Below are 11699 nucleotides of genomic sequence, written 5' to 3' on the forward strand. Positions count from 1 at the left end.
CAGCTGAGTGAGTTTTCTTCTTTGAGAAGTGCCTAGTCTAGTTTCTGGCCTTCCTTCCTTCCTTTCTTTTTCCTTTCTTTCTGGTGTGATTTCCCAAGTCTTTATTGTGTGGTTACAGAGGATGTGGAGATTGGTTTCAGGAGTTTTGACATGGTGGGAAAGATGTCATATTCCCTGAGCTCTTCAATGTGTCTGTAGGTCTCATAGTGCTTGGCTCTGCATCCTTGTTTGACCACCTTACACAAAAAGACTAAGTTTTGGAAATCAAAAGTTCAACCTGGCTTCAGCCCCCTTGGAAAGGTTATAGTATGAACTTGTTTTTTTCTTCTCTTTCTTTTTCTTGATGTTTCATCTTTTGTCCCGTCTCATTATGGTTCTTTCTCTATATCTTTAATTGTAGAAGATCTTTTCTGCTAGTCTTTTGTTTTTCTAATCAATAGTTTCTCTGTAAATAATTGTAATTTTGGTGTGCCCATGGGAGAAGGCAACATATGTATATGTATAACTGATTCACTTTGTTATAAAGCAGAAACTAACATACCGTTGTAAAGCAATTATACTCCAATAAAGACGTTAAAAAAATGAGCATGAGAATAGGCTGCCCTATAAAGTATTTTGTGCTGTGGGTTGAAAGCTTAAATAAGTAGTTTTAGCTAACTAGTTTCAATTCTATCTAAATGAGGAAATTATAGAAAAATTATTGGGTGAAATATTGGTCAAATAGTATCAGGATCCTTTTACCTCCTGTAAACACCAAATAATGTACTGTCATCAACAGGGAAACCTTCACTCTGATCTCTGTTGCTTGTCTTGCTATGGAATTGCAACTCTTTGTACATAAATATGAAATGGATGGTAATATGACAGATTCATGGTTCTACTTCTAAAATAAGAAAATGTTGCCTTTAATGAGACCAAAGCAGATGAGAGGTAGAGGAAAAAGTATAAGTAAGTCAGGCAGGCGGTCTCCTATGTTGTATAAGTTTTTGAGAAATTCAAAATGACATTCCTCTTTCCCACCCCACTAAAAAAGAACCTTTTCATTAGTCTGTCATAGGGTAGGAAATTCTTACTATTGGAATTAAAAAGCTATACTCCCAGAGGCTATGATTAAATTCCATTGTTATCTTGTATTGATGGAGGGTTGGTGGTGGGGGATGAGGCCTCTGCTCTAAGGAGAGGGAAGTAACGAATCAACCCACTATCACCTGTAACTCATATTTTCACAGAAGGCAGGATCCAGAGAGAAGGGGACCTATAACAGATTCCTGGGGCATCTGGCAATAAGGAGTAGCTAGAATGGGGTACTGTAGCAGAGAACTTTGGAAAACAGGGGTGCATTGGGTGTTTGGAGGTGGACTGAAGCCAAAGTGAATGCCTGAAGACCCACTTGATCCACCTATAATGCCCTCTCCATACCTACTGAATCAGAATTTTCATTTTAACAGGATCACCAGGTGATTCATGTGCACATTAAATTTGAGAAGTGTTGCTCTTACAGAGTCTGCAACTCACAAGGGCTCAAACACTTAAGCAGGCTGGGAAAAAGATTAAATGGAAAAAAAGTTGGGAATTGATCTCACAAAATGGTTTAATTAGATTCCTTTATTTAACAAAGGTTTGTCCTTTAAGAAATGGTTTAGAAACAAAACTTCCTTCCCCCCTTGCTTGAATCTTCCCAGATTGCAAACCACACACAATCCCCCTTTTTTATTACAGGAAAAGCCTCAGTTTAAGGTGAAATAAACATCAAGATTCCGGGTTGGAGCCCTTCTTTCAATTGTTAAGGAAATATGAAAACAAACAATAATCAAAAACCCCTAGAGACTTTGTTTAAATACCACTTTATCTTAGCACCTGTCAGAGGTCATACAGCTCAGAGCTGGGAGGTAGGTGGCAGGTCAGATCTCAAAGTGGACTGCTCTTAAAAAAAAAATTAAGGAACAAAATATAGTCATTGCTCCAACTTAAGGCTCTTACATTTAGAAATCTCAATTGGAACTCAGCTTAGTTCCTTGGCCTTTTCTGAGCAAGCTGATTCAATGAAAAGGGATCCCCTATTTTTCCTAATAGGTAGTCCAGCTAGGCCCGTTAACGTGTGCCTACTTGAAGGGAAAAAAACTAGCCAGGCTGGAGACAGAGCAGGTGGCAGACAATCTTTGAGGAAAGATTGAAAATGTGCCTCTGCCTTGGAACTGACCGCTCTTCACTCTGATTTTTTGCTACCCTCAGGTGGCTTCCTGGTAGTATAAAGAGAGGAAAAACAGGTAACTTTGGGGGAGATGAGGAATATTATTTTACTGTTTTATAATTGGATTATAAATTAGTTCATTTCCAAGGGGGAAAATGAATATCTCGAGGAGTTTGGGGTAAGTTCCATTTTCTCAAGGAAAACTTGATTCTACTGGGCTTTCCAGAGACTAAATCAGATAATCAACAAAGTGAGCATTTGCTCATTCAATGTTCACTCAACAAACATTTATTAAATACTTACTCTCTAACAGGCACTGTGTTAGGAGCTGATGATACAGCAGTAAATAAGATATACAAGCTCCCTGTCCTTATGGAACTTATATTTTGGTGGGAGAGACAGATTAAAAACAAAAAGAAATATACTTCAGGTAATGAGGAGTGCTATGAAGAAAATTGAAACAGGGAAAGGAGTAGACAATGATGTGTGTGGTGGAGGGGCTATTTTAGATAGGATGATCAGGGAAGACTTCTTTGAGTAGTTGACATGTGACACTTGTATGCTGAGAAGGGAACAGTCATGCTTCTTTGGCGTTCTAGAGGGAGAACTAATACATATAAAGGACCTGAGGTGGAAATGAGCTTGGTGAGCTAGAGGAACAGCAAGAAGGCCAGTGTTATGGGTTGAACTGTGTCTCCTCTAAAATTCATATGCAGGGGAATTCCCTGGCAGTCCAATGGTTAGGACGCAGCACTTTCACTGACGAGGGCCCAGGTTCAATCCCTGGTCAGGAAACTAAGATCCCGCAAGCCCTGTGGCATGGCCAAAAAAAAAATTTGTATGCAGAACCCCCAGTACCCTAGAAAGCAACCTTATTTGGATGTAATTCATTAAGATGAAGTCATACTGGAGTAGGGTGGGCTTTTAATATGACTAGTGTCATTATATTATAAAGGGAGGAAATTTGAACACATACATGTACACTGGGAGAACACCATGTGAAGATGAAAGCAGAGATCAGGATGATGGTTCTATAAGCCAAGGAATACCCAAGATTGCCAGCAAACCATCAGAAGCTAAGGGACAGGCATGGAACAGATTCTTCTTCACAGCTCTGAGAAGGAAAAATCCCTGTCAACATCTTGAACTGGGACTTCTAGCCTCCAGAAGTGTGAGACAACTTTCTGTTGAAGCCACTCAGAGTGAGGTACTTTGTTATGGCAGCCCTAACAAATGAATACAGCCAGTGTTGCTAGAGACAAGTGAGAGAATGGGGTAAGAAATGAGTTCAGAGAGGTAGGTAAAAGTCAGATTATCTAGGGTCTTGCAGGCCTTTTCAAATGTGATGCAAATAGACCTAAACCCATTGTTTTTGGTAGACTTAGGGAGCCTCTAAAGATTAGAGGTAAGTGAGGGCTATAGGTCACCTCTCCCACAACCTCCTTACTAGGTAGAACATTACAGTGAAGGTAACTGTCAGACTAAATTCTGACACATGCAGTTATTAGCAATCAGGGGTCAAAACAGTCACATAGCCTCTTCTTGTAAATTGGGTGAAGTATCAATACATACTCTCTGTCTGACCTTTAGGAACTCCAGCAAGTTGCTTGCATGAAAGATTTACCTGAAACAGATGGCCTAATAATATGGTAACGGGATCAACCTATCTTCTGGGTGGAGCAGGAAAATCTTCCATTAAGTGATATATATTAGTTATCTATTGCTGTGCTACAAATTACCCCCAAATTTTGTGCCTTAACAACAAACATTGATTATATCACATAGTTTTTGTGTGTCAGGAATCCAGGATCAGCTTTGTTGGCTGCTTCTGGCTGAGAGTCTCTCGTGAGGTTGCAGTCAAGATGTTGGCTAGGGCTGCAGTCATCTAAAGGCTTGAATGGGCCCGGGGATCTTCTTCCAAGGTGGTTCACTCATATGCCTAGCAAGTTAGTGTTAGTTGTTGGCAGATCTCAGTTCCTCAACACATGGCCCTCCATTTCTCATAACGTGCAAGCTCAGAGCAATGATCCAAGACAGAGCAAGACAGAAGCTGTAATGACTTTTCTGACCCAGCCTTGGGAGTCACATTTGGTCATTTCCATAATATTCTACTGGTTACATTACAGTGGTTACATTCTTCCCTATTCAGTGTGGGAAGGGAGTAACTATACAAGGAAAGAATCACTGGGGACCATCTGGCAGGCTGGCTATCATGTAGTGGGATAGAGGACCACACAGAGTCTGAGGCCTAGAATGCCACTCCAAAGAGTACTGAGCTGTTGGGTTTGCTTGCCAGATTTTTATATTCTGATCATGCAAGGATGGAAGCACCTGGACAATATTTCTAGCCACTTCACATATTTTGAAAGCAATTCATTTCACCAATGAAATATATTTCTTACATCTTTTATGCTGATAAGTGGAGTCTGTGGTGCAAGGTTTCCTAACCTTGGGTCCTGAGGATAGAATCCAGGGGGCTCTGGGACCTTGATGGGAAAAAATTATGCCTTTATTTTTTTTCTTACTGAATGTAGTCAACAAACCACAGTCTTACTAGTAGTACCTGTGACTTTGTCACCAGCACATATCAAAGATATTTTCATATCACATTATAGCTATTGCCAATATCTTAAAATATCATTAAATTCATTACTATTTCAAAATTATGGTGATTATTAGACCTGCTGCTAGATCTTGTTATTTGCAGGGCTAATAAAGAAATACATATATTAATATGTCAAAATTGTATCTTTAATATTTTTTTCCTATTTCTTTTTTTATTATTATTAATTTTCATTGGAGTATGGTTGCTTTACAATGTTGTGTTAGCCTCCACTGCACAACAAAATGAATCAGCCATACACGTACAGATATCCCCTCCCTTTTGGACTTCCCTCCCATTTAGGTTACCACAGGGCAGGGCATTAGGTAGAGTTCCCTGTGCTATACAGTATGTTCCCATCAGTTGCCTATTTTATACATAGTATCAGTAATGTATATGTGTCAATCCCAGTTTCCCAATTCCTCTTACCCCACCCCACTCTGTATCTTTAATATTTTGATAATTGCATTTCAACACAATTGGTTTTAATTGTAATCTTATGTGTTTTATCTTGTTGTGCATTAAAAACATGACTGAATCTGGTTCATCAGTTGGCCAAAGGGGCCCATGGAACAAAAAAAGTGTAAGAACTCCTGCTTTAGCACAGGTTCAGATAGGAAAATGTGAACATGGGGGTGGGGGGGCGTGTAACTACCTTTGGGGTAAGGACACCTGAGGAGGATCTTTCAAATGCTAACCAACCACTCCTGAGTCTATATTCCTGATTAGGATAATTCAAATGTTAACTAACCACCCCCAGAGTGTGGATTAAAACTAATTTACAATGAGTTGAATAAATTGTTTATCAATATGAATAATCATTGCCTGTTCTTTCTCCACTTCAAAATATATACTAAACCCACCCCTCCCTTCTTCCTACCTCCACTGCCCCCACCCTAGACCAATATTTCAAAAGATTATTTTTTAGACCAATACACCGTTTCATTAAATCATTGATTCTATGAATCCAAAATGTCCATAGGTTGTAAGACCCATCATTCTCTTACGCACAAAGAAAGAAAAATTGCTCTTAATTAAACTATGCTGTACCATTAATGGTAAAATTCATCCCAATTTCAGAGGTGATGAAAAGTGGGAAAATATGCATCTTAGAATAAACAAGGTATATTACACAGCTGATACTGAAGTGTTTTGAAGTAAATTATAGGCAATATAAAACATTACACACATACAATATAACATGGCAAGGAGTTTGGATTTTATTTTAAATGTGATAGAAAGCTGTTTTGAGCAGGGAAGAGATGTGATCTGGTTTTCATTTTTTATACGTATACTCTGGTAGTTGTGCAAAGAACAGATCAGGGGAGAGGTGGATGTGACCAGAGAGGCTTGGTCTAGGGTTGGAGCAGTGGAGGTAGGAAGAAAGGGTGGATTTAGTAAATACTTTGAAGAGGAAAAAGACCAGTAATGTTCGTTCGTACTGATAAACAATGTATACAACTCATTAAGCAAAAAGAAAACATTGCTACAAATCTAAATAATTCTTAACTCTTGTTTTGACATTCATTAAGTCAGTACTACTGAATCTCTTTGACTTTCAGAAGCTCTGCCAATCTTTCATTAGCTGCAGCTAAGTCCCACCTCCAGGTGCCAGTATTTCACTTCATTGTAAAGGAGAAAACAGCATGAATGACTAGTACAAGGGCTGGAGGGAATGACTGACAACAGCCCCTTGTGTGAGCCTTCCCCAGGGACATTGATATTTTCATATGGGTGCTTTAAAATACAAAGTAAGTGGGCTTCCCTGGTGGCGCAGTGGTTGAGGGTCCGCCTGCTGATGCAGAGGACGCGGGTTCGTGCCCCGGTTCGGGAGGATCCCACGTACCGCGGAGCGGCTGGGCCCCTGAGCCGTGGCCGCTGAGCCTGCGTGTCGGGAGCCTGTGCTCCGCAGCGGGAGAGGCCGCAGCGGTGGGAGGCCCGTGTACCGCAATTAAAAAAAAACAAAAAACAAAGTAAGTATGTGTATTAGTTTGTTCATGCTGCCTTAGCAAAATAGCACAGAGCGGGTGGCTTAAACAACAGAAATTTATTTTCTCACAGTCCTGGAGGCTGGAATTCCAAGATCAAGTCACCATCAGGTTGGTTTCTGGTGAGAGCTCTCTTCCTGGCTTGTAGATAGCTATCTTCTCGCTGTGTCCTCACATGGCATTTCCTCTGTGTACATGGAGAGAGGGAAAGAGGGAGAGAGGAAGATAAGGAGAATCTGAGGGAGACCAGGACACTAGCCTTATCATATTAAGGCCCCTTCCTTATGACCTCAACCTTGATCACCTACTTATATGCCTTATCTCCAATACAGTCTTATTAGGGGTTAGGGCTTCAACATATGAATTTTGGGGACACGCAATTTAGTCCATAAGATTACCATTCTTCAAAATATATTAGGGACATAACTTGAAGTATGGAAAAAATTATGAATAAAGATGTTCATTGCAGCATTATCTGTAGTTGTCAACAAAAAGGAAATAATCTAAATGCTCAATAACAGAATAGTCAAATCAATTATAGCATATATACACAGTGGAACACTACACAACTATTTAAAAGAATGTAACAGGAAAAAGTGTATGATTTGAAGTTAATGGAGAGAAAAACCAAGATATCAGAATAATCACAACAATGTATAATTTGGCACGTAAAAAGCCTGAAAGGAAATATAGCAAAATATTAAATGTGGCAATTGATAAGTAATGAGTTTCTTTGTGATTTTGTTTTGATTTTCTGAATTTTCTACATTTTTATAATGTGCATCATTGCTTTTATATTTTAATTTTTAAAATTTTTATCAAAGTTATGCATTATCATAGTTTACAGAGTTTAAAAGTTCTACAAGTTTTGTTATGAAAAACAGTGCCCTTTTTCCTTCCCCATAATTTCCCACTCCCCAGAGGCAAGAGTTTTCAACTCTTTTAGCTGATTCTTTGGGTATTTACCTTGGTTCTCTAAATAACATTATTTTATTGCTACTTCTTGAATTTTAAGTTTTTGACATTGTCTATTGGCATTACCTACACTCACCCTGCCCTCCCAATTCACCCAAAGACCCTTTTTATCCCTACATTCTTCCAATATAGGCATATCATAATTTTGGTTAGACCACTATTCAATGTTTACAGTATGGTGACCAAGGAAACTTTATTCACAGCCACAAAGTCACAAATACTTTTCCTTACTTGCACAACTTTTTGTGTTTCCTGGAGCTCATAATTATTTTGTTTTTTCTTTAAATAATTTTCTATGTACTTAGCAAGAATTCAACTTTAAACTCTTGATCAGTTACCTCCAGCTCCTCTCCATGTGTTTTGGTGTATCAGGTATCTTGAAGATATCTCTCCTGAAGTCTTCTGACCTGTATGAGCTAGTTGACCTCTAATTCCCTCTTTGTGTGCGGCTGTCATCCTGGAACCTACCTTCACCCTCTTCTGGAGCTTCCCATTTGCCTCTTTCTTACGCTGGATCATCTCCCCACTAACCCAAGTCCTTCTGCTTTCTTGGTTTAAAGAGGTTTCAAACAGGGAACTATACTGAATATCCTGTGATAAACCATAATGGAAAAGAATATAAAAATGTATACATGTGTATAACTGAGTCACTTTTCTGTACAGCAGAGATTGGCACAACATTGTAAATCAACTCTACTTCAATAAAAAAAAATTTAAAGAAAGAGGTTTAAAGAGATGTCTTTCTTGGTTTCAAGAGGTGTATGAGGGGTAAATTTTTGAGACCTTGCTTATCCGAAATTGTATTTGTTCTATCCTCACACTTGATTGACAGCTTGGCTGGGTACAGAACTCTATGTTAAAAATAATTATTCTTCAGAATTTTGAAGGCATTTTTGCTCATCTCCTAGTTTCCAATGTTGATATTGAAAAATTCAAAGCCACTGTGATTCCTGATCCATTATATGTGACCTGTTTTTATCTCTGGGAGCTTGTAAAGCCTTCTTTTTAAACCAACGTTGAGAAATTTTATGAAGCTGTGTTTTGGTGTGGGTCCATTTTCATCAGTCAAGGATATTTCAACCTGGAAACTCATGACCTTCAGTTTGGGGGAAGTTTCTTGACTATATTAAACATTTTATTCCCTTCATTTTCTCTTCTCTCTAAATAGAATGCCTCCTCTTCCAATATTGGACCTGCTGGACAGGTCCTCTAATTTTCAAATATTCTTTCTTCTATTTCAGTCTTTGTCTTTTTGCTCTCCTTTCTGGGAGATTCCTTCAACTTTCTCTTCAACTTTCCTATTGAATTTTTCCTACTGTCATATTTTTATTTCCAAAGAGCTCTTTGTTATTCTGATTTTTCCTTTTAAAAAAGTGCAACTCATTCTTACTAATGGTTTCTCTTAACTCTAGGGATACTAACAATCGTTCTTTTTTTTTTTAATCTTTTATTCTCCCTATGTAGCAGACACCTGGTGTACATTGCTTCACATTCTTTCAGCCCACAGTTTAGCCCAGCCATTGCTGTGGCAACCAGTCTTTTGCAGGAGTAATCTGACAGTGCCTCACTTTAGCGGCACCAAGAATTGCTTCACGCCCTAGAGCTCTTCTGACATACAAAGTTATGCTTGGGGAAATCAGCTCTGCACTCTAGTCTACATAACCCAGAAGTGCACGGTAGTTGACATCCTTGACCAATGAAGGATGGGAGCCAGTGGTTTAATGCTCTCCTTTTTCATAACTCAGGAGGATAATTCTGAGATAGGTTCAACATAGCTCCTCAGAAGGTACTAGCAAGATAGAACCACAGTTGCCAACAGCAGTGACTACTTGATAATGCATTCTTTCCTTCCTTCCCTTTTTTACTATCCCAGGTCTCTCATTCTTGTTTCCTGGGATTACTTCCCAAAATAAATCACCTGCAGGCAAGCCTTTACCTCAAGCTCTGCTTTGGGGTAGAGAAAGAGACTGTAAAACTTTACATTATCCACTTTTGCTATGTTTACGTGGGCTACTATCTTTCTTTTTTTTTTTTTTTCTTTTGCGGCACGTGGGCCTCTCATTGTTGTGGCCTCTCCCGTTGCGGAGCACAGGCTCCAGGACGCACAGGCTCAGCGGCCATGGCTCACGGCCCAGCCGCTCCACGGCATATGGGATCTTCCCGGACCGGGACACAAACCCGTGTCCCGTGCATCGGCAGGCGGACTCGCAACCACTGTGCCACCAGGGAAGCCCAGCTACTATCTTTCATATTAGAGACTTTGTTCAGATGTATACTGACCTTTGGCCATCTGATTATAATTAACAATTGGAAGCTAAAAAGCTAATTGGAAGTTCAAAGCCTGTAGTTGGTGTTTGTCAATTGTGACACTGTAGGATAAGGTAGTTAGGCGATTTTATTGGGGAATACTTGGTATCAATATATTTAGGTCTTTATTTATGGGCTCTTCTGATTCTCCAGAGAAGAGTCTTCCAGTCTCCTATCTGGAGGATACATAACTGGCCACCGGTTTTCTGGAAACTGAGTGGGGAAGAGGGCTAAAGTATCAGCGTTCAGTATGTAAACATTCACTTAATCTCTCTGTTTCTGGTTGGATACCTTTGTCCTCAATTGTATCTAGTATCCCTCCTGTTCAGACATTCTCTGTTTTATATTTTCCAGAAAATAAATCTTCAATCCTTTGTCAGGAAAAAGGACAGTTGCTATATGCATGGAATGAAGGAAGGAATGATTCCGGGGATTTGTTTTCAACCAATCCCCCTGTTTTTAGCCCATCTTCATTCCCACTTTTGAAGGTGCTGTCAATTCCTGATCCCTTTTGGGGGGCAGAGCAAATTGGTTTTTTTTCTTGCTATTGTTATAAGGTTCAGCTTTGTCAGATCTGCTGAGTAAATTACACACTTCACCATTGTTTCCCAGCTTTCAAAATACTATCTATAGGGCTTCCCTGGTGGTGCAGTAGTTGAGAGTCCGCCTGCCAATGCAGGGGACACGGGTTCGTGCCCCGGTGCGGGAAGATCCCACATGCCACGGAGTGGCTGGGCCCGTGAGCCATGGTCGCTGAGCCTGCACTCCACAATGGGAGAGGCCACAACAGTGAGAGGCCCGCATACCGCAAAAAAAAAAAAAAAAAAGCTATCTATACTATCTTCTTTCCTATTCCCTTCAGTCTTGTGGGTTATGCCTTTTTAAAAAATCCCTTCGTTGTCATTTTTTTACATATTAAACACATATTCTGGATACTAATCCTTTTGTTATTATTTTGCAAGTCTTGGAGGTTTTCTTTCACTGTCATTTAAATGGGGCTTGGTGAAGGAGCAAAACCAAATTCATATGTTCAATCTGCCATATTTAAGTGGAACCATGTTTTGCTTTTATAATTTAAAATACATATTTTCACATACAAGTGAAAATTTCCGGAAGAGTAAAAGTCTAGTGGAAAACATCTTTTTGGCCCCAGAGTCTTCCCAGAACCCTTCGGATCACAACGTTTAGACTACAACTGAAACATCAAGTCAGCTCTGGGGAAAACCTTTAATGAGCTGCAGTACCCAGCATGTACCATGGATAGAAATAACTGATAGGATACTGTGAAAATTTGCCGTTATATCAGAAAGTGCTTTCGGTTCCTCTCTCAGCTTGCTAATTCAGGGTCCCTGAAGCAGCTGAATAGACGATGTTTGCATGACATGATTTCAGGAAAAGGTCTCACTCTCAAGTTTGTATCCTCCCTTCATTCTGCCACTGCCACCCTCCCTGGTGCTTGAACTTCTTTTAGCCAAAGACAGAGCCTTTCTTTTCACAGTCAGAGGACAAGCTCTCCAGGAGAGGAATATGATGACATACGGTCACAAGAGGCTATTGATAGGTGCACAGACCACCAGGGCTCTGAGTATTTGAGGTCAGAGAGAGGGCACCTTGAAGAAGGGCTGGAAACACAAGA

Source organism: Hyperoodon ampullatus, assembly GCF_949752795.1.
Source record: "Hyperoodon ampullatus genome assembly, chromosome: X".
Lineage (NCBI taxonomy): Eukaryota > Metazoa > Chordata > Mammalia > Artiodactyla > Ziphiidae > Hyperoodon > Hyperoodon ampullatus.